We start from the raw sequence: 24,945 nt of genomic DNA, 5'->3' as shown, positions 1-24,945 counted from the left end.
TATTTTCAGCAAAGTGTTGCCTGTGGAATCCAAATGTTGGTTTTTGAGTCAGTCACATCTGTGATATGTTGACTTAGGCCATGCTGAATTCAACAAGAATTTTTTTTTTGCTACCATGAGGACTTGATCTTGAACAAAAGAAGTTCCAAGCTCCCAGATGTTTCTAGTCTTTGGGGAATATTAAGGTGTCCAGCTAAAATAATGACTCCAATAGTACTGCAAAGAGGATTTGTCTGTTTGACATATTCTCCATCTCTGCTGTTGTTGAAGGCCTGGTCTGATTCTTATAATCTTTCCTTCTACCTGGAACAGCATCTCCTAATTCTTTCCCTTCTATTACTATCATTGTCATCTTAATCCAGGCTTCCTCATTAGGACCTGATGTGTCCAATTTTGTTTTCTAGGTGTGTTTTCTGCCTTTCCACATTAACGTTTATTTCCTTAGGTTGGGTGCTCCCAGAAGGTTGTTGCCGTATTGCTTAACTCACTTTGTATGAAGTATGGTCTAACCTAGACCCATTGGTGGTAACCTTTTGATGACAGGGAAGATGAGGAGGATTTCCTATGAGAGCTTGTTTCTGTCAGATGTGACAATGAATAGTCCATCATTGTATCGATGCTGTTTGGTGCATATGCTGTGGAAACAAGGTGTGACAACCTGGCTGTCCCCCCAATGTTGGAAGAGGTCCTTACTAACTGTCAGAACTATAAAGTTTCAGGATTTGATATGAATACCTGATATAATCAAAACTAGGGAGGGCAAAAGTAATGCCTTTAGGAATCAGTGAAGTATCACCTCATACAATATGGCATACCTATGAGTAACAGAGAAAGAGCTGAAGTCAGCAGACAAACGTGACTTTTGTACCTATTGTCAGCATGTCATACAAGACCAGAATTGCAGAGATGGAAGGGACCTAAGTTGCCATTCACTACAAATTATACCTGAACATAACCTGAACCCATTCTTGAATAGACATTCTTTACAGGTTGTCACCCACTCTTTGTCTGAAAATGTCTAGTGAAGGAGAACCCATTACCTCTAAGATAGCCCATTCACCCTTAGAATAGCTCTCTAATCACTAGTAATTTTAATTAAAATTTTTTCTGTTTCTGTCTGCCTCTGCCTCTGTCTGTCTGTCCTTCCACCTACTTTTTCTTAGTTCTAGCCTTGGGACAAGAGCAAAAAAGCAAGTTTCTTCCCTCTTTCACATGATAGCTCTTCATAGATTTGAAGACAAGTATCAGTGCCTTTTTTAAGGCTTTTCTTCTCCTGGCTGAAAATCCACAGTTCTTTTGATCCTCATGTTACATTTTTTTTTTTTTTTTTTAGTGAGGCAATTGGGGTTAAGTGACTTGCCCAAGGTCACACAGCTAGTAAGTGTTAAGTGTCTGAGGCCGGATTTGAACTCAGGTACTCCTGACTCCAGGGCCGGTACTCTATCCACTGTGCTACCTAGCTGCCCCCATGTTACATATTTCTGAGACTCATCATCCTGGTTACTCTCTTTTGGGCACAGAGGAGCTTATTTGTGCTTTTTCTAAAATGTGGTGCTCACAAATGAAGATAGTAGCCCAGATAAACCAATCTTTGTCAAAATAGGCTACCCTTGGCTAAGAATTAGAAATCAAAGGAATGCCCATCAATTGGGGAATGGTTAAACAAGCGGTGGTATATAATGGTGATGGAATATTATTATTCTATAAGAAAGACAAGCAGGATGATTTCAGAAAGGTCTGAAAAGACTTGTAAGAACTGATATATAGTGAAGAGAGCAGAACCAAGAGAAAATTATGCACAGAGACAGCAATATTGTTTGATGAGGAACTGTGAAAGGCTTAACTATTCTCAAAAATTTAATGATCCAAGAAAATCCCAAAGGACTAATAATGAAACATTCTATCCACCTCCAAAGAAAGAACTGATATTGATGGAACACAGACTGAAGCATGCTATTTTTTTTTCATTTTCTTTTTTTATTTATCCATGTTTTCTAATACAAAATGACTAATATGGTAATGTTTTACATAATCATACATCTATAACCCATATCTGATTGCTTATAGCCTCAGGGAGGGGGAAGGGGGGAGGAGGGAAAAAATTAGAACCCAAAATTACAAGTAAAAATATATATTACTTTAAAAATTAGGCTACCATTGCATTACCTCCTTTAGCTAGTTTATCATCCTGTTGATTCTTTTTTTTAAAAGACAATTGGGGTTAAGTCATTTGCCCAGGGTCACACAGCTAGTAAGTGTTAAGTGTCTAAGGCTGAATTTGAACTCAGGTCCTCCTGAATCCAGGGCCAGTGCTCTACACACTGCGCCACCTAGCTGCCCCCATCCTATTGATTCTTATGAAGTTTGTGACCCACTTAATCCCTCACCCTGATTTTTTTTTCACAGAAATTGTCATCTAGGCGTATCACTCCTGTACTATACTAATGTGTATCTCTGAGTGTTTTAACTTCTTACTTATATTTCTATTAAATCTCATCTTATTAGATTAACTCCATTATTCCAGCCTATTGAGATCTTTCTCTATGGTCCATTTGCTATTTCATTTAATTGTATATGTGTTATATTTCTCCTAATAGGCTACTTTTAGAGGGCATGGATGTGCAGTTTATTTTGCTGTCCCATTTCCCAGCAAAGTGCCTTGGATATAGTGATCATAATACATTTCTCTTAAAAAAAAGTAAACAAATGAGTAAATGGTATGGTGTTATTGTTTCCTAAAACTTTAAGATTACATCTAAGTTTGAGACAGGTCTCAACAGTACATTAACTAGGGGCTCTCATCAGAAGATTAAATTATCTAGTAGTTTAGAAAGAACTACTAATTTTGAATTGGCCTTTGCAGGCACATAGACCTGAATTAGTGAAGAAACCTCAATAATGCTGAGCCTTTCTCTTATATTCCTTCATGTCCAATTCCTCACTACCTCCCTACCCCTGCCCCCATCTGACCCATGATACTATCTCTATGTATTCTGTTCAGCAAATCTATGTCTCTATATCTTCTTTAATCCTCTGCTCCAGTCATCCAAATACACACAACCTCCCTGAAAGGGAAGTTGGAATTCTAGTTGCTTCCCACTGTAACTTTTTGACCCTCCCCTTATCTCCTTTATTCAGGAAATTTTCCTCATTTTAAATTCACTCACTCAAAATGTTCCAACCAATCTAAATTATGGTGGTTGTAGTGTACCAATGTCATTCTCCCTTTTTTCTAAAGGATCTCAGCATCTGGATCCCACCATCTTTTCATGATTTTATACTAGGTAAAGTTAATATTCACATAGATGCTCCCTCAAGCTTGCTAATTTCCCCATTCTCCAGCCTCATTAAATTCTATGACCTCCTTCACTTCACCTTAGTCACAAAGGGATGGTTACACACTAGATCTAACCATTGCCTAAAAGTAATGATTCTCTAAATAGAAACTCTGACATCTCTCAGATCATAAGCTTCTATCATGCTGCCTCTCCTTTTGTTTCATCCCTCCTAAACCTGTTCTTTGCCCTCATCAAGACTAGCAATCCCTCCACCTCTGAGTGCTTTTTCAGGCCATTACCTATACTCTGACGTAATTTTCTTCCTCTAACACTAATTCAAGTAGTTAGTCATTTCACTGCCTATCTTACCAACCTCAGCCCTAGATTACTCACACCATTTGCTTCCTCTGTGTCTATTCATGAGATACTGAACACAGCTGGAGTCTTACAACCATGCTGACTAGGCAGGGTACAGTACAGTTTTAAGTTATCCAACTTTAATTGGGCCCTCACTAAATGAAGGCAGTCCTTTTATTCCTTTCTAATTGATTTTATTTCCCACTACCCCTAGAACATACTCCAAACTCTTTCTTCCCTCATCCAGTTTCTAAAACCTCTCCTACTCCTTTCTCTCCCATCTGATGACCTTCCCTATGATTTTTCTAAGAAATTTGAAGTGATTTCACATAAGCTCCCTCTATTCCCATTCTCTTAATATCAAAATTTCTTGACATCATCTCCCAATCTTGACTCCCTTCTCTCGGTCTCTGGAACAGATGTAGTCCTTCTTGTCTTCTACATATGTGCTTGATTCAGCACCGATCTATCCACCAGGCAGCTAGGTGGCACATTGGATAGAGCACTGGCCTTGAAGTTGGGAGGACCTGAGTTCAAATCTCAACTCAGACACTTACTAGCTGTGTGACCCTGGGTAAACCACTTAACCTCAATTGCCTTAAACATTTTGGCCCATCTCCAGTCATTCTGATATATATCTTGCTACTGGACCCAGGTTGCTCTGGAGGAGAGATGGAGGTTGAAGACTTTGCACAGCCTTGCCTCACTTAAATCTAGTTCACAGCAAGTCATGACATTACCCTGATGTCATGGTTCTCTTTGAGAATGAAGAAAAAACAACAAAGCCTTCCTATCTTCTGCAGCAGATTATATCCTTAAGCATCACCATCTCTCTGTGTCTCTCTGACTCTGTCTCTCCTTTTTCCTTTCATAATATCTTTGAACATGCCCAAGTCTCCCCCATCCTTAAAAAAATCTTGCTAGAACCTACTATCTTTTTGAGCTACATATATTTCTCCTTCCTTTCTCAGGCAAACTTTTTGAGACAGTGGTCTACACTTGCTGCCTCCACTCCCTATCTTTTGATTCTCTCTTCAACTCTTAATAATCAGCTTCTGACCTCATGTTGCTCCCTCCAATTTTTTTGGTCTGTTTTTGTTTTTTGTTTATTTTTGAAGTTCTAACTATACTTCCTTTTATCATAAAATTATTATATTATTTTCCAGTTACATATAAAAATAATTTTCAAGATTTGTTTTCATAAGATTTTTAGTTCCAAAATTTTCTCCCTCCCTCCCTTCCTTTCCCCCTCCCCCAGACAGAAAGCAATCTGATATAGGTTATATATGTACAATCACGTTAAATATATTTCTGCATTAGTCATGTTGTAAAAGAAGTATCAGAACCTCAGAAAAGAAAAAAAACAACCAAAAAGTAGAAACAATATGTTTCAATCTGCATTCAGAATCCACACTTTCTTTTTCTGGATGCAGAGAACATTTTTCATCATGAGTTCTTTGAAATTGTCCTGGATCGTTGTGCTGCTGAGAAGAGTCAAGTCTATCACAGCTGATCATCACACAATGTTGTTGTTACTGTGTATAATGTTCTCCTGGTTCTGTTCACTTCACTCTGCATCTGTCCACTTAAGTCTTTCCAGGTTTTTTTCTGAAATACCCCTGTTTATCATTTCTTGTAGCACAAGACTATTCCATCACATTCATATACCACAAGTGTTCAGCCATTCACCTATTGATGGGCATTCCCTTGATTTCCAATTCTTTGCCACCACAAAGAAAGCTGCTACAAATATTTTTGTACATGTGGGTCCTTTTCCCTTTTATATTATCTCTTTGTGATATAAACCTAGTAGTGGTATTACTGGGTCAAAGGGTATGCACAGTCCCATAGCCCTTTGGGCATGGTTCCATATTGTTCTCCAGAATGGTTGGATCAGTTCGCAACTCCACCAACAAAGCATTAGGATTCCACTTTTTCCACAATTTCTCCAACATTTGTCATTTTCCTTTTTTGTCATATTAGCCAATCTGATAGGTGTGAGCTTTTACCTCAGAGTTGTTTTAATTTGCATTTCTCTAATCAGTAGTGATTTAGAGCATTTTTTCATATGGTAATAGATACCTTTGATTTCTTCATCTGAAAACTGCCTGTTCATATCCTCTAACCATTTCTCAACTGGGGAATGACTTGTATTCCCTTGAATGAACAAATCTGATGGTCTTTTTCTCAGTTTTCATCATTCTTCTATCTACTTCATTTGACATTGTTGATCACCTTCTCTCCCTTCAGTGTAGACCAGACCATGTGACTCCTCTACTCAGTCAACCCCAGTGGCTTTCTATTTCCTCTAAGATAAAACATGAGCTCCTCCAATTAGTTCTTAAAGTCCTACACAACAAGGACACAATGTATCTTTCCAGTCTATATGAACAGTATCCCCATTCCTATACCCAGTGATCTAGCCAAAGAGGCCTTGCCTCTTTTCCTCACATGAGATTCTCCATTTTTTGTCTCTGTCTTTATTACTGTAGTGGACTTCCTCCATACCTTTGCTGAGAATTCTTAAAGGTGAATCTCAAATACCATCTTCTGCATGAAACCTTTCCTGAATCTCACAACTGTTAGTTCTCTATCTTCCAAATTCCCTTGTATTCTGGGACATTTGCATAAGACTTTCCTTATGGGTGGGGAGAATGATGACTCAACTCTGTGTGCTTGTGTGAGATGTGGAATTGGCCCTGAAGAGAGACATTCTTCCTGCTCATAGTGTGGACATCAGGGACATAGTGTTAGTTTCCTCCTACATGTCTCTCTTCCAAGGTGGCTTCTCTCTCTTTCTCCAAGTGTTTCTCTGAAGGAAATCTGGAAGCCCATATGTTATCTCTGAAACTAGGAAGGCAGAATATATATATATATATATTTTTTTTTTCTTCTTCTTCTTCTTCTTCTACAGTTCTTGAACCTATTCCACCTCTTGGAGCGGAGTCATCATTCTATCCATCAATGAGGAGAATGTTATGCAAATGTTCAGGGCTTTGAGCCAGGGTTACACATACATTTCCATTCATTCACTTTATATTTATGTTGCACATATTTATTGATGTACTTTTCTCCCTAATTACAATGTAAGTTCCTTTTCAGTAATGCATGTTTTGGTCTCTGTACTTGTATCCTTGGTACAACTTTTTGGCACATAGTAGGCATTTAATAAAAGTATCCTGATTAATTGAATTCATATCAACAAATTCTTCTTGAACACTAATCTTTATTGCTTGATATAAAACCAAACCTTAAACTCTTTGGCCCTGTGGTGGGTTGTAAGATAATTATTTATAGCCTTCTTTTTACTGCTTTTGAGCTTACAATAAATTCTAATAGATTAATCTTGGGAATCATTACAGTTTGTCATGAAATGCCCTATCTTATTAGTATATCATAAAGTACTGACCTCATGAATTCTATGAGGAAAGCGTGATCATGATCATTCTCATCTTCTCAGCATCCATAACCTCTCTGGCTGATCTTTTAGTTTTTAGTTCAATAGAAATTTTCAGAATTATGATTAATGACAGAATCAAGTTCCTAAAATCATTATATACGGTAATCCTAGCAACTGTGGGTAGAAGTAGAGGGCAGTGTGGAGAGTGTTCCCATTAGATTTATCTCAGTCTTATGGTTTACTAATCAATGGAATAGGTAAACTTCAAAGCTCAGCTTATGATTATTGTTGAAAGAGAGGAACAGATGATCTTGTACAACCTATTATAGAACTGTTTAACAGGATTTCTGTGCCTTAGACCCCAATACTGGTATGCTTCTTCAGCCCACATTTTACACGAGATTATAAAATCATGGACTTAAAAAATGACTTAAATGACCATCTTTTCCAATATTCTCCTTTTTTCCCCCAGGCAATGGGGTTAAGTGACTTGCCCAGGGTCACACAGCTAGTAAGTATTAAGTGTCTGAGGCCAGATTTGAACTCAGGTCCTCCTGAATCTAGGGCTGTTGCTTTATCCACTGTACCACCTAGCTGCCCCAATATCCTCATTTTTACAGATGAAGAAACAGAAGCCCAGGAAAGTTGTTACTTGGCCAAGTTAACTTGATTTGGAGTCACAAGAGGACTGGGTTTGAATCTGGCCTTTCATATTTGCTAAATCTTTAACCCTATATAATTCACTTAGCCCCATTAAGCTTCAGTTACCCATATGAAAATGGCCACATTTGAACTGCTTCATAGGCTTGTTGTAAGAAATGTACTTTGTGAATCTTCAAATGCTATATAAATGTGAATTATCATAATTAACTGTCAATTTCAGTCTCTTTCCATTATATTACATGTTTCTCTGGCTTTCCTTTCCCTAATTAACCAAAGTGATTTCAACTTTTGGCTTCAATTCTTTCCATCTCTCCTCTTTACAAGTAAGGAATTTTCTGTTCATAATTTGCATATCATTTTGGGATGGGAGAGGGAGAATTTGAACATGCATGTGATAATAATTTCACAGATTTGGTACTTTCCTGTTATTCTACACCAAGTTATGAATTATTTCTTTTCCCTACTCTTTTCTCTCCTTTCTGCTGCTAAAAAACCAAACCAAACTAAAAGCCACTTGCCATCATCACTACCCATAAAACCCTATAACCATTGCCATACTGAAAGAATGAGTATTGGGCCCTCTTAGAGCAAGGATGTACTGACAACTTTGGGGAAAATATCACATACCATCCAGGTCTCAACAATTACTATGAAGTTGGACTGCTCTGACAACCACATTCTCCTACTGAAAAGCCTTCTAAGTGATCCAATGGTCACCAAATACAATTCAAGGCCCTGATCTTTCTTTTAAGCCATATCTACCACTATTCCCCTCCATATGTCCTATATAACAAAACAAGACCATTTGATGCTTCCTAAACATATCCCTTTGATCATGCTGTTCTCTTTACCTGGAATGTCTTCATTTCCTGCCTCCACTCATACAATTACTACCCATTAAGACTAGGTTCAAATGACCCTCAACCATGAATTTCACTGCATTTATTTTCTTTTACCACCATACCTTTCCCCCTGACCTGAAATAGGTTGAGAAAGGAGAATAAATAAACAAATGAAACCTTGAAGCAAATACACATAGGAATAATAATAGCAACTACCTTCTTGGGTTGTAATAAGGATCAAATGAGATAATATATTTGTAAAGCATTTAGCATAGTGCTTGACACTTAATAGATGCTTAAGAAATGTTTATTCTCTTTCTCTGCTCCTCCACTCTGGAAGTAGGGGTAGAGGAATGTAGAAACTCTGTTCTCTACCTTGCATCCATCTTGGCATGTAGCACAATGCCTTGTATGTAGTAGGACCTTAATCAATAACTGTTAGTTTGATTGATGGAATCAGTTCTTAATAGTGCCTTACATCTTTTAAGAACCTAGTAAGTACTTATCATATTGTATTGTATCCTATGGTGTAGTGTGCAGAAAGTGCTCCTCATCGAGAGTAATAAACTTACTTTCTTAAGAGTCCTTCAGATTCCTAATTAAGCAATCTGTATCTGTTTTCTTCTACTGCATCTATACCTACTTGCTTAAAATGTCTTTAGTGATGCCTGGAATTTCTTCCTTTGGCATCAGACAACTTTCCCCACACTCTGTCTTGTGTCTCAGATATTCTCCCTTATACCTATAGCCCAAAGTTATACTAGGACATGACTCTCTCCTCTCTCCTCTCCCCCCCTTCCCCCCGCCCCCGGCCAAGATAATTGTCTTAATCTTAATGAAGTCTCTGGCTAATGATAATAAATGATTACTGATTTGTGACTCAGTCCCAAGGGGAAATATGTCTTTGAGTTTTGGTGAAGGAAACATGCCAAAGTAAAGAATTATTTATACAGTAAAGTAATTGTGGGGAAAAAGAATTATTTCCCCAAATCAAATTATCTTTGCCTCTTTGTATCCTTTAGCTTCCTTGAAAGCTCAGCTCCAGGTCTATATCCTACACAATTCCTTTCCTAATCCTCCCTACTGCCTGTGCCTACACCCTCTGTGAAATGGCCTTGCATTGACAATATATGTATCTTGCCTATAATTATGAATGTGCAGTTTCCCTGGATAGAATGTAAGCCCCTTGCTCTAAAAGGCTGTTTCATTTTTGCCTTTGTGTACTCCAGTGCCCAGCAGAGTGGTTATCACACGATAAGCATTTGATTCATCCTTGGTGATTGATTTATTGGTATCATGATAGAACTAGAAGAGACTTTAGAGGGCATCTTCATGTTCATGATTGCCAAAATGTGTTGTTTAGAAATCTAAATGTGGGTTCTAATCTGTCCCCCAGTTTTTTGGGGAAACTGGCTAAAATCACTGGTAAATTCACCAAGAGTTTAGGCTTTTAAGGGTTTATTAAAGAATACAAGATTGTAAAAAGAGAAAGATTGAGAACAGATTTCTTATAGAATGGAAATTCTAGTCTTCCTAAACTCCCCTGTGAAGTCCTGCCACCACGCCAATCTCTCCAGCCAAAGAGGAAGAAGTTCCCTGTCAGCGTTCACTTCCTCCTTCATGTCCTCCTCCCAGAAATGGGAGGTTCTTCAAGTTGATTGGCTAGTGTCATTCAAATTCATTGATTCACTGGACCCAAAGGTGGTCTCAATGTAAAGTTCAAAGTTTTTAAGCTTCTGAGAACAATACCCTCTTAAGTACCAGCCGGATGTGCATACAATCCAATTAACTGGAAGTAAGCCAGTAGCAGTCAGTTGCTCTCACCCAATTCAATCAGTTTAGGTCAATCTCCAGGTGGGCCCCTGAGTATCTGCTAAATCCCCTCATCTACCACATTCCATTATCTTGACACTCCAGGAAGGCTTGGTTAAGTAGAGTCATTGCTTAGGTCTCCTGCCTTCTAGGCCACTATCTTTCATGCTTCCAGATTGCCATGTTTTTTCTTCTGTATTCTGTTTTTGTCTTTTTTTCCCCAGATAGAAAATGGTAGCAGTATGGTGCAGTGGAGATACTTGGTCTTGAGGCCAGAGAGACCTGAGATGTCACCTGCCTGTGATAGATACTGGCTGAAGGATTCTTAGTCTTCTAGGCAATTCTCTAATACCATAAGTTGTGGAGAGGTGCGAACTGGCATTGGAAGAGCGAGTTTCCTAAAAAGAGTTTCCTCACTTGGGAGTCCCCTGTACTAATATAATTACATCTGGCTTCTATTCCTAGGCTAGAAATTTAAATGCCTTCTTTTACAGTCATTTTTTTCTAATTTTTTGAGGTTCCAATTCATTGAAGATATTCTTGGGGGGGTGGTTCTAGATTCAACAAGTACAAACAATGACAACAGACATGTGGCTCTATATTTATTTATTTATTTCATTACATCATCACAGAGGTGCTCAGAACACTATTGCCCCCCCCCCCCCAATTTCAATTGTCACAATATTAAGGCTTGTCTTGATAAGAAAATTCTCCCTTATATTCACAGTAAGAGGTTACTTACCAGTGGTTTGGATGTGAAAGGAATTTATTGTAACTGAGGAAGATTTGTTATGACAGTTCTAAATAAGATAACTTGGGATTGGATCACCATTGTAAAGTGCAAATGAACTCTGGGGTGGAATCTGATGCAACAGGATAAAACAGAATTATCCATCTCCATTGCCAGCTTTAATTCATACTTCCCCATTTTACAAACACAAAAGGACAGAATACCATTAAAATATGACTTGGCTATTAACGAAGTCATTAGGTTCTCTACACAAGGTTCTTCTTGTTTTGGCTGGCTTGAAAGGCCAATATTTTGAAGAATATTTTTATCCGATAGAGGAGAATAGAGTTACTTTAATTCTTCCTTTTGCATGTAGAAGGGTCTTTGTTTGTTTGTTTTTGTTTTTTGCAGGGTAATGAAGGTTAAGTGACTTGCCCAGGGTCACACAGCTAGTAAGTGGCAAGTATCTGAGGTCGGATTTGAACTCAGGTCCGGCTGAATCCAGGGCTGGTGCTTTATCCACTGTGCCACCTAGTTGCTCCTTGCATGTAGAAGTTTTAAAGACTAACATAGCATACTTTTTCTGTTTAAGTCCCACCCTACCTGTTAGGGATGAAAATTTTAAGTTTAGAGAGATTTTTTCAGTTGACTTTGAGATGTCACTTTAGCCAAAGTGGTTTTTTACTTTTTATTTTTATTTTTTGCAGGGCAATGAGGATTAAGTGACTTGCCCAGGGTCACAAAGCTTGTAAGTGTCAAGTGTCCAAAGGCAGATTTTAACTCAGGTCTTCCTGAATACAGGGTTGCTGCTTTGTCCACTGTGCCACCTAACCCCAGTGGTTGTTTATTTTTAGAAAGTTCTGAAAATTTTGGGGAAATGTGGCCCCCTTGGGGGGGATAAGCTTAAGGAATTCTTCATTTAGAAATGGTAATACAGTGGTTTTTAGTGTTGTATCAACTTGGGTGGATACCTCCCAAGTTAGAAATTTTGACAGACTTTCTTTATTGGCTAATCCTTGTCATGTCATCTTTTATCATTTTCATTTGGCTCCTGACATTAAGAGAAAATGTTTTCCTTTTAAAAAACCTTTTTTACTTTTGGTATTTTTAATAAGGAGAACAACCTAGTTTCCCTAGAAAGTCTTTAGGTTGGGAATCCAATGTCAGGCTAATGATATTGGACATCATTGTTTGATCATTACTTAGTCTGTTACTCTTCCTTGATCTCGAGTATGAGGTCAGTGAATTTGTGTCAAGGGCAATAATTTCAATATTTAATTAACAGTTTCAGGTGGAAAATAAAAATTCATTACTAAGTTAGAATAGGAATCATATCTCCATCACATTTTGGGAAAAATATCTGGGAATCTCTCCAGATTTCGAATTGGTTGAAATAGCATAAAATTTTCAGATGATATTCACACACATGCAAATACTTATATGCCCAGACAAACACAGACTCTAATCTCCAGAATCCCAGCCCTGCCCCCCCCCCCAGCCCGCCAGAGGAAACTAGGAAAAAATACTCAGATGACCCTATGGGTAATCAATAAGAGCTTACATTTGTGTCACACTTTCCTACTAATAAACTCATGAAGTTGATACAGTAAGCATTATTATCCATATTTAACAGATGAGAAAATAGACAGTCAGAGAAGTTAGGTGATCTAGTTCTTGTGCTTTATGAAAGGATGGAACCAAGATTTGAGCTCAGGTCTCTTGACTTCCACTCCAGTTGTATTTTCCACCATACCCCAAGGTAGTATTTGAGAGAGAGAGAGAGAGAGAGAGAGAGAGAGAGAGAGAAAAGAAGAAGAAGAAGAAGAAGAAGAAGAAGAAGAAGAAGAAGAAGAAGAAGAAGAGGAAGAAGGGGGAGAGGAGGAATGAAAGAGAAAGGAGGAGGAGGACAGGAAGAAAGGGATAAAGGAATGAAGAAAGTAATTAAGAGGGAAAAAGAAAGAAAAGGAAAGTTTTTTTTCTATTTCTCTTTTTTACTTTTAATAAACTCATAAACAACCATCATTGATTTAGAATCAGAGGATCTCAGCTAAAGTCCTAGCTGTGCCACTTACTGGCTCCATGACCTTCAGCAAATCTCTTAATTTTTCAGGTTAGTCCCTTATCCTCTCTGAGCCTAAATTTCCCCACATGTAAAAATAGAAAAATAATATTGCATCCTTATAAAGTTCATGGTGCAAGTACGACAAAGTAAGTAAAAACACCTTGCACATTAGGTAGAAACTCTGAAACTACCACATTATTTAAATGCCAATATAGCGGTAAAGGCAAAGTCTGTAGAAAGAACAGGTGGGGCAGCTAGGTGGCACAGTGGATTAAGCACTGTCCCTGGATTCAGATGGACCTGAGTTCAACTCTGGCCTCAGACATTTGACACTTAGCAGCTGTGTGACACTGGGCAAGTTGCTTAACCCTCATTGCCCCACAAAACCCAAAAAAACAAAACAAAATAAAAACCAAAACAAAACAAAACAAAAAAGAAAAGAAAAGAACAGGTGCTCATTCACATACTGTCCTATTGTCTCGCAGATTGAATGCTGACATTAACCTCAGCTCTCTTTTTGATATTTTTTTTTGCGGGCCAATGGGGGTTAAGTGACTTGCCCAGGGTCACACAGCTAGTATGTGTTAAGTGTCTGAGGCCGGATTTGAACTCAGGTACTCCTGAATCCAGGACCAGTTCTTTATCCACTGCGTCACCTAGCCGCCCCCTTTTTTTATTTTTTTATTTTTTAGCCTTAGCTCTCTTTTAAAAGGATAGCGCCTACGAAAGAAGGAGATGGGTGAGTAAAGACTGGACCCAAATGGATCTGGTCATGGCTTGAAAAAAGTTCCAACTATAGCAGAATTGAGCTTCTGCTCTTTCATCATACTTAGAGTTCCCCTGTGTGCTTTGTTTCTTGGAATGCAAGGAACATAGTGACTCAGCATGCATTGGTATTGTGTATATAGCAGAAAAGATGGAAAAATAATTCAGAGAGACCTGGGGAGTTTAGCATTGTAGGTTGGAAATACAAGGACATCCATTCTCAAATAATGCAAACAAAAACACCAGGGAATAAGAATACTGAGCCTACTAGTCTAGTTAGAAGGGGAGGGAACTCGACCCCAGTTGTAGTAGAAGTTGTCCCTAGTGAGCGGTATTCAGAAACATTCTAAGCTACTACACAAAGTGATCTTTATTCAGTGGCTTAAGTCTGAGGAAATCACAGAATGAGAGGCTTTAGCAGACAAAAGTAAGATCAGGGCACAATGCTGTAAGGAAAATGAAGTGGGTACGTGACACTATCAGTGTCATCAGTGGGAAAACAACGTTTTCATCTTTTCTTCTTGTTTTGATTCATATCCTCCCAATTCCTTTACTCCTTATTTAGACTGTTTTACCAGCTCTTGATGCATTGAAGCTTTAGGTGTCCTTGGACTTCCTTGTAAATGCAGAATTTATCACATTTGTCACTAGTAGATGATTGGCAATAATGCCAGATTTCAGATGGAAAAAAAATATCCAATTATATTTCAGGGCATTTCAGGTCTATAAGAGACAGACACATTCAAATTGTCATCATGCCATAATGAAGCTATCTTCTGCCATTGACAGCTTGGCTTGGGGAACCTCATCAGATAGCTCCAGCAGTTCAGGTTCCTCAATTGCTCATTTAAAGACTAGAAGCCTACAGGACTCAGGAAAATGCTTTGAACAATTGAATGTAATCTCTCTCTCTCTCTTTCTCTTTTTTTTAATGTCATGCTTTCCCCAGGATAATACCTAATTGCTTTGTAAATGGCCTGGGCTGCCTGGACAGTCTTGTAATGGGAGGCAATTACAGATTTTCTTTTGTCTTGTGAAATGTCTTTTCTTTGGTTTGATTTTATTGGCTTTTATTTATTATTATAAAGCCTATACAACCTCAGTTACTTTTGAATCTATAACCTTCAGGTTTTAAGGTTTTATCTTTTCTGATGAGGCAGGAGTTAGCCTGGGACCAACTAGAAAAGTCCATGGCACCTTCCACTTTCTAAGAAATGATACTTGAGCAGATCGTGATTAATGTGGGGGAAAAAAGAGACATTTGTACACTTATGATCTAAGTGTCAGCTAATGTATTACTCCGGGGTGCCCAGCATACTTACTAGTTCTGATCAGATCTTCAGTCCTTCAGAGGTGGTAAGAGCTTGAAGGTGGTAACAGATTCTACTCCAGGGAAGGAGTGAAATTCAAGAGATGTAAGACTACTTCAGAAATTGGGATCTCATTTACTCTTTAAACTCTGGGCCCATTGGTGCTCTCTTTCCAAAACAAAAACAAAAAATGGTCCTAAGAAGTATTATACCTACACCTAGAACTGAAAGAGACCTTGGTTTATCTGGTCTTTTACCAGGGCACATGCTAGGCATTTCAGATTTATGAGTTGATGGCTTTCCTCTTCAGAATCTGAGTAGAGCTTTTTCTTTCTCCTCTTAGGTTCCATTCTTTTTACTCTCCATAACAGAATTCTTTCCTCATTTTCTAATAATTATTGCATCAGTTGTCTCTTTTAGAAACCAATTTACTTTTTTTTTCTTCCTCTACCGTTCTTTACATTCATGAATCCTAATTATTCTGCCTGAGTTAGATCATCTATCTGCCTCTGATCCTGCCTTTTATTATCTGAATAGTTCATGAGAAGTGGTTTTTCTGGGCCTTGCCTTTGTAATTTAAAAAAGCACCTGGGAAATTATATGCAAGCTATCCTTGCCTGCTCTTCAATAAAAAAATAATCACTGTGAAAAATAATATTTCTCCTATTTTCTGTGTTGTTGTTTAGTGACAGAAGTAGCCGTTATTCCCCCCCCCCCATAATTTGTATGATGAGCTTCCAAGGAAAAGTGCTTTCTTGTCCTAAGAGCTGCTACTTTAGAATTTCTATAGTATATTCTATTAATTCCAATAACAAGCAGCTTCTATGATTTCTAGGGAAGCTATTTTAGTTTTCACAACCCCCTCTCTCCCTGCTTTAGGTACCTTTGCTAAATTCATATAGGATTTAATTCTGATGTAATGGCTGCTCGGTGAGCACATCTAGCAAGCACTGGACTCACAAGCATTTTTAGGCATTTGTTATGTGACTTATAGGTGCTGTGCTAGGTGTAAAACAAGGCCAAAAATAAACTATTTCCTACCCTCAAGAAACTCAGTATATTATATAAGATAATATATGCATAAGGAAATATGGACAAAATATATACAAAATGAATGGAAAGCAATTTTAAGGGGGTGAGGGAGGTGGTAAGAGACAACAATAATCACTAGCATTTATATAGTAGTTTACATTTTGCAAAACACTTTTATGAATATTATTTCATTTGCCCTACAAACAGATCTCTGAGAGAAATATTACAAGTATTAGTCCCATTTTACAGATAAGGAAACTGAGGGTCCAAGAGGTTAAGTGACTTGATCAGGGTCACATAGTTAGTTAGTATCAGAGGCAGGATTTGAGCCCAGGTCTTACCGACTGAGCATTAGTGCGAGTGATTGGATATTGGCCTTCTAGACCTTGACTATGTCTCTAAGTTCACTAGTAGCCTTGGGCAAGCCACTTAACATCTTGGGCCTACAGACTTCTCTTTTGTAAAATGAGGGAGACCATATAATGCTTAAGGTCCTTCCTAGTTCTGCCAGTGTAGTACAGGAAGAGAAAATAAAACCAAGCACTGGATTTGGAATCACAGATATTAAGTTTAGTGCTCAGCTATACTATATGTTACCTAGATGACCTTGGGCAAATCATGTAATGTCTCAGCACCTATTTTCTTATCCTTGAAATAAAGGGGATGGATTTGTTGACCTTCCAACATTAAATTCTATGATTATATGTGTTATAGCTCCTCTACACTCACCCAACTTGAACTACCACTGGCATGTTGGAACCCCAGAGGAAGTGCTCCAGAGTTATAATAAAAGTCCTAATAGGTTTTGAGCTCAGGCTTTGTCTGTTAAAGAACAGTAGGGAACCGTTCTCTTATAGAGAAAGGTTTTGCTTGCAAGGGAGGTACATATTCCTTTAACTCTTTCATTCAAAAAAATATTTGTTTGAATTTTAAACTTAAACTGCCCCCTCCAAGACCATTTTCATATATTCAGTATAACTGAAAATAGGTTTAGATAGGAAACCATGCATTTCTATTTCATATCATTTGCTATATACACACATAAAACACACACATATATGTATAATATTTGACTTGTTATTTTCAAAACTGTCCTTGTCTGGATTTCTTTCTCAAATTCTTCCTATTTTTTCCTATGTTTTTAAAATATATTAGTGACACTCATTATTATTGTTTTTTGTTACTATTGCTAACTCAGTGCTTCACCTTCCCTTCTGTTTAACCAAGAGAAAGAAAGTAGGAAATGAAATCTTGTGACAATTAGGCTTAATTAAGCAAAGTAAATCCACATTGTAGCCACATCCATATGTGTCTCTAGACTTTGTGTTTATCACGTCTCTACAAAGAGGCATAGCCTGTTTCATTCTAGAACCTCTAGAGATGTCATTGGTCATTGCTTTGATTGATGTACTTAAATCTTTCAAAATTGTTTTTCTTTGCAATGTTGTCCTCATATAAATTGTTCTCATGATTATGTTCACTTCATTCTACATCAATTCAAACCATCCAGTATTCTCTGAAATATTCTCATCAATTCTTATGTCCCAATAATACTCTACAGCATTTATATACCACAATTTGTTCAGAGGCAATTGTCCAAGAGGCAATCACAATATAAAGTTAGGATGAATTGAGATAGCACCAGAAAAAGCAGGATTACAGAACAGGTACATGTTTGGCATTGTCACTGATTGTCATGCATCATGGGTAAGGGTCATCTTAAGTAAGATTAGGAAGAGGTCATACTTTCTTGTGTGCTGCTAGGGCCAATATTGAGATTTTCTCTGTGCCACCACACATTCAGTGTTTCCTAGCTCACCTGCCTATATCTCCTTCTTCCTCAGATTCATATTGGGGAGATATCAACATTTGCCCCTTTTGAAGGAAAGGGAGCTATCCCTTTCTTTGTCAGGACTTCAGTAAGGGGTCTCACTCACTTTGATCTTGTGATTCAGGATTGCTATCAAGTTAGCCAAGACACTCCCTTTCTCCCAGGTAAATTCATATATCCCATAATAATGCAGTGATAGCATTTTCTAATGTTAACTCTCTCCTGTGCTATTAGAAAACGAGGCATCTCCCTAAAATTCCACTCCTTCATCCCTCAAGCCCTTTCTGGGAAGAAGATGTCCAAACTATCACAAGGGAAATGAGGCATGCTAATTGAGAATGACCTCAGCCATTTCACTAGGGAGTAGGAAGCCCTCTGAAGATCATGGGACCTTGAAGCCCTGGGGGACATGGTATTGGGGATGGAATAAGGAAGGATCATAGAGGGTCAACCAAATCTCTGCCTAAAATCAGTCTGTCCTTGTGAGGTAAGCCTTCTTGGAAACTGGAACCAAAAAGTCCCTAGATCAAAGAAACCTATCTCTCTTATTTTTATTTTATTTTATTTTTTTTATTTTTTATTTTTTTTTTTTAGTGAGGCAATTGGGGTTAAGTGACTTGCCCAGGGTCACACAGCTAGTAAGTGTTAAGTGTCTGAGGCCGGATTTGAACTCAGGTACTCCTGACTCCACGGCCGGTGCTCTATCCACTGCGCCACCTAGCTGCCCCGAAACCTATCTCTCTTACTGATGCATTACAGACATGGCTTCAGGTATCATCAAGGGAAGGATAATAAAGCTTTTGTTTCAAGCTGATTCAGCACTGGTCTTTGTGAGGCACTCTGTTATGAAGAGTCCCAATAGGCAGACCTAGCCACCTGGTCTTTAGTTATGTTCTTCGGCCCACAATCACATGGGTTCACAGCTCTCACAACCAGATTGACAATTTACTCACTTCCTAACCTTTGATGTCCTTGATGGGTACTGACAAGTACCACAAACCACTATATGCCAGGGAGAGCATTGGCAAAATTCCTTTATTACTCCTGACCCCAAAAGAGAGGACCTTTAATTGCTTAGTTCTATTTCCTTCAGATTTTAGAAAAAGATCTTATCCATCCTACCCTCCAAGGTTCTTTAATATGCCAGCCTTGCAATATTCATCCCAGTTTATTGTAAGGATTCGCCAAGACCTCTATCCCTCAGGGTATCCTATTACCATATTGACAGCCATGTAGGTCCAGTTTTACATACCTCACTTGTAGCATTAGGAACCATTGGTGGCTGAAGCTAAAGAGCAATTCTCAGGATCCAGGTTTTCATAGGCAGAGGTCCAATGGGATCATAGAGGAAGGAGGACTGACCTGGGACTAGATGCCATAGCTTCTGGCAGTTGCAAACTGTTAATGAACATTGGCAGCAGTTTCATCAGGAATACAACAATAATGCAGTTGGGCACAGTTCTCCTTCATTTCCCAGGGTGGTATACCTCGTCAGCAGAGTGTATCAAGCCTGAGAAATATCAGTTAGTTCATGGACTGGACATTTGTACTTAGGTAACTAGGAAGTTATGTCAGTACTGTGAATCTTAGTCCCCTGGACCAATTTAGTCATGAGAATGTTTTATGTACCTTTCAACAAACAAATAAAAAAACCCTGGTCTAGCCTATATGGCAGAACCATTAGTATATGTCACTCCTACCACATCTATTACAGATATTATAGATGGAATTTGCTGTTTGAGTGTGAGGTATGACTAAATAACCCTTAAGATCATTAAGGTCCCCTCCAAGGCAGATTCTAGGATTCTATTACTTTATCTAAACTGCTGATTTTCTTGATAAAAAAACCAAGGCTCAGAAAATTAAAGTGACTTGTTCAAGGTCACATAACTAATCACCCAGTGGCAGAAGAGAACTCAAACCCATTTCCCCAGAGTTCCATTCTATTGAGAAGCCTTTTGCTAAGAAAGCATTGCCCTCAACCTTGAAGGGTCACCATGTGCTTCCAGGGAATGAATCATTTTCTGAATTTTTTCTTAGGTGGGATATAAAATTTGCAGTCATCCCAATATGTTTGGGAATTTTTAGAGGTTCTGATTCTTCTGACTTGTTTTGAAGCAGATAACATCTGTGTTCCTCCTGATCATTATGCTGTCACTCTGTTCCACCAAATCTCATATTCACTTTCTATATTTCTTGGCCCCAGGGCATATTATTTGACATTTATTTATACTTATCTGCATTTTCCATCTTCTAAGCTCATATATGGCACATAATGATGTAAATCCTTTGCGGCTGGGTGGCATTTTGGTTTCTTATTATTTACTGTGCATCGCCTTCTAATTTTAATGTAATCTGCAAATCTTGCTTTCAGTGCTAAGTCATTTGTATGCATAATTAGAATGTGCAGACCCTCTCAACCTGGATTGCTGTCATATGTCTCACTAGCATTCCCCCTCCTAGACTGTAAAGATTTTGATTTTATATTTGGTTCCTTTTAAAATATTTGAAGCTAGGCAGACCAAGATATGATCCTGAAGATCCCTCAATTCTTTAAAGTCTGAAGCCTCCTAAAGTCTTTAGGAAATACTTACCGTGTTCCTCACTTCTGACAGATTTTCTTTTTGGTGATAAGAAGTTGGGGCCAGTAATTATAGTGAAAATATGCTTATAGCTCATGTGTGATGGGTAATACCTCTTGTTTAGAGGCCTTGGAACTGGGAAGATGATTCAGCTTTGTATGAATGGGCTATGTACACTAGAGGGACCCATTTTCCTTCTGTGAAATATCAAACATGAGCCACTTCTGGTTGAATGATGAGGCACACAATGAACCAATAACTTAATTGTATAGGGCAACTGAAGCTGGAAACTAAAGGTCTTTTTGTATGGAGAGACTGTGGGAGTGAGTGACAGCCTTAATAGTTGATTGAGAAATTCCTTCCTGTAAGCCAATAAGCATCTGCAAGTCTGCACAACCCATTTCCTACTTAAAAGTTCTAGGACTTGAATAAGGCATATTACCAGTGTTAACAGTAGGGCTAGGCTCAATTAAAACTGGGTTTCTTATGTTTTAAAAAAATTATCAGGTTCCTTGAGGTATAAACACCCACTAGCAGTTAAAAACAAGGCAGACAAATCTCAACCAGTATGGAGTGTAGGGGAAATTGTGGAGTGAATTTTATTAATTGGATAATGTTCATATTCTTAATAGACCCAAATTATTATTTATATTCCAAATGTAGGTTAACTTCTCTCCTGGAGAAAATGAAGAAACTTAAGGAATGCCTCTTTATGAATTGAGGTTTCAATGGGCAAAAGAATGATACAAGAAGAAGGGACGGTCATTTTCATGTGGTTAGAGAATAGGAGAGTAAAAAGAAAACAAAGGACAACTAAAGCCTTGGAGCTTTAAGACTGCTTTAAGACTCTTCCTGAAGATAAGGGAGCTGGATGCTCTGACGAGCAAACACGTTCTTGTCCTCCCTCCTAAGAATAATATAGTAGAGATACAGAGAGATCATCCAGTAATAGTGAGAGTAAGAAGAGGAGGAATAAGTATTAGGTTCCTATTCACAAATATTATAGTAAGGAGTGAGTTCCTATTTACAGGTATTGAAGAATCCATTTGTCACTTTGATAACAATGTTAGAGATGTCCACATAACTGAAAACCTCCTAAGATGTCAAAATAAATGCCAACTGCTTACTTCTGGTGATTCACATAGACACAAATAATATCATTAGAAGATGAAGGGGAGGGAAGATGCAGTTATATAGTGCCTCCCATGTGCCAGTCACTGTGCTAAGTGCCTTTTACAGACATCTCATTTGATTCTCCCAACAATCCTGTAAGGTAGGTGCTATTAATATATCCATTTTACAGTTGAGGAAATTGAGTCAGAGGTTAAATGTTTTTCCCAAGGTCATACAGCTATGAATTCAAATATGAAGACAGATTTTAACTTAGGTCTTCCTGACTCTAGGTTCAGTTTTTCTATCCACTGCCCCATCAGCTGCCTCATTATATGGGACCCTAATAACATCAGCAAAGATTATTAAGTTTTTAGCAAGAAACTAAAGACCATAGGGACACATTTTGTTTTTCTCACTGATTCTCATTGAAGTAACTGGCTATAGAAAAGAAAAAGTGATTTAGAAAGTGAATAGCTTAATCAAGTAAATAGCATTTAAGAATGTGATTTGGACTTCTGGATCACAATGTAAAATTGGGATGACAGATTTTTGACCAGAGATCAAGTATACCTGACAAAGACTAGTAAGAATGTATTTTCTTGTAAATGTAATCAAAAGATTTATAAACTACCAAAGAGAGGAGCTACAATGAATTAAAGATAGCATCAGAGACATCCAGAAGTTTACAAGAGATGAAACCCATGAAAGATACTAGCACTAAAATCCCTGATTTCAAATTTCTCCACACAAATGCTCAAATTTCAGGCAGCAAGTCAGAAGGACTAGAAGTCTTAATGCAAGAAAGAACATTTAACTTCATGATTATTATATAATTGGTAAGATGAGACCATTGTTTAGAATATAATTCTGAATGTATAGAAATGGATGTGAGGCTGGATATTATTGTATATTAAAGGAGGCATATTCACTTAAGAAATCCAGAAACCAAAAGGATGAAACATGGTGGAGAGAATTTAGCTTAAAATCAATAGAGGGAGCAATGGAAATTATTGTGTTATAGGAGTATGCTACAGACCAATGGTGTCAAATTGAAATAGAAATGTGAGCCATTAATCCATACATAAGGAACCCTGTGGGCCACACATTGACTTAGTTCTAAAATATAATCTTATCTAAGCTTTATTGTACTTTTATTTATTTCATCAAGTTTTTCCAAATTACATTTTAATCTATTTCAGGCTACACTCAGCAGTATTGTGGGACAAATAAGCAGCCTGTGATTGTGTGTTTGACATCTCTGTTATACACCATTTTTACAAAAAGAAGAAAATACTTGAAGAATCTGATAACAGACCATAAACCTGATGTAGAATCATGATATTACAGTAGTGATGGGGAGCTCAGACTGTGCTGGAGTTCTTGCATGGCTAAAAGCAGAGCAGCTAAAAACTTCTTATTTTCCTTAATTATAATTTCATTCTTCAAAAGGAAGAAGGAATCAACAAGGCAAAATTATATTCTGTATCTAATTCTCACTATCAGGAAAGAAATGTTGCCGGAGTGAAAATGATTGGAACCCTGCTGAGAAGCGACTGCTCCTTCCTACAGTTTGTGAAAGAAAGACATAATCTGGTACAAAATCTAGATTTGGGAAAGTAGATTTCAAAGGATTCAAAAGAAGGATGGGCAGGATCTCATGGACCAAAACTATTTCATGGAAGTTAGTCCCAGAGGGATGGAATTTTGAAGACACAAGGGAAAACATTTCTAATGAGGAGAAAAAAAATAGGATTTATTTGAAGATACATAAGGAAGTCAATAACTAACACTGATTTAAAAAGAAATACTCAGGAAATAGAAGCAGAGTCTTGTAATACAGGATTAATATGAGTTTGGTATGATCTTTGCAAAGTGTCAGGAGTGCTAATGGTCAGAATGAGCTAAGGTTGGTGAGAAAATAGAACAGTGAAAATGTACACTCCTGCATATTGATGTGTATGTGATTTGTTTTTTAGATATGTTGGGAGGAAAAAAGAGGATCAAAGGTGGTATAAAAGTTTTTCTTGGGGGAAGATATGATGTTCACAACAAACAATAGCTCAAAGTCAGAGATGCTGAATTTTTATTTTATTTCTATATTTTTGGCCAAGGAAAATGACCTTTGCTCTCTCCATGATGGAACCAAAATGATTCAGTTGACAATGAATGGAAAGCAAGGAGGGAGAAGAAAGTACCTGGGTGCCCTTACTGAATTCTGGTTACCTGGTCTAGATGAGCTGCATTTTTAGGCACTGAAAAAACTGGCAGATGTGACTGCTGAGCCATCGTCAATAATATCCAAAAGACTAGAAAATTAGTGTGATATCAGGGATGGAGAAAGGTAAATATCCCATTTTTTTAAAAAAAGAAGAGAATCAAGTATGAAAAATAAGCTTGAATTTGATTCCTGGGAAAATTATACAATGAGTCATTAAAGAGATTGGTAGGCAAACATTTAGATAAGAAAGGTGGCGTTTACAAAGAGACAACATGTGTTCATCAGGAACAAGCTATGACAGTTGTGATTAAAGTGTATTAGAAATTAGTGGAGAGAGAGAGAGAGAGAGAGAGAGAGAGAGAGAGAGAGAGAGAGAGAGAGAGAGAGAGAGAGAGAGAGAGAGAGAGATTCAGAACAGATTCCTTATAGCATGGAAAATCCTAGTTTAGATCTATTCAGTATAACCAGAGAGAAACAAAACAAAACAAAACAAAACAACAACTTCCTTTCCTAGCAGCCCACATGAAGTCCCTCACCACGCCAAAGTCCTGGACAAAAAGAGGTCCTCTCTTTTTCTCCATCTCTCCTGCCACACACCAGTTCCTCAACAAAAAGAGGAAAATACAGCAAGCTAACCTCGCTTCCTAGTTCCTCTCTTCCCCCACATAAAGGGGAGGTCCTTCAAGCTGATTGGTTGAGAGTGGTCTCTTGCTGATGTCAGTAGTACACAGCCTCAGAGAACAACACATCACTTAGGGCCAGTCAGGTTTAGTCCCGATCCAATCACCGTTAAGTAGGTACTCAGTCAGTTTCTCAATCTCACCCAATTCAAACAATTCTTAATCAATCTTCAGGTGGGACCCCTGGGAATCTGCCAAATTCCATTATTTTATCACACAGTCTAACCTTCTTTACTTTTTAAAAATAGGATTACTAAACTGGTCAAGGAT

Source organism: Dromiciops gliroides, chromosome 1 (assembly GCF_019393635.1).
Source record: "Dromiciops gliroides isolate mDroGli1 chromosome 1, mDroGli1.pri, whole genome shotgun sequence".
Classification (NCBI taxonomy): Eukaryota; Metazoa; Chordata; class Mammalia; order Microbiotheria; family Microbiotheriidae; genus Dromiciops; species Dromiciops gliroides.
This window is presented reverse-complemented; position numbering follows the sequence as displayed.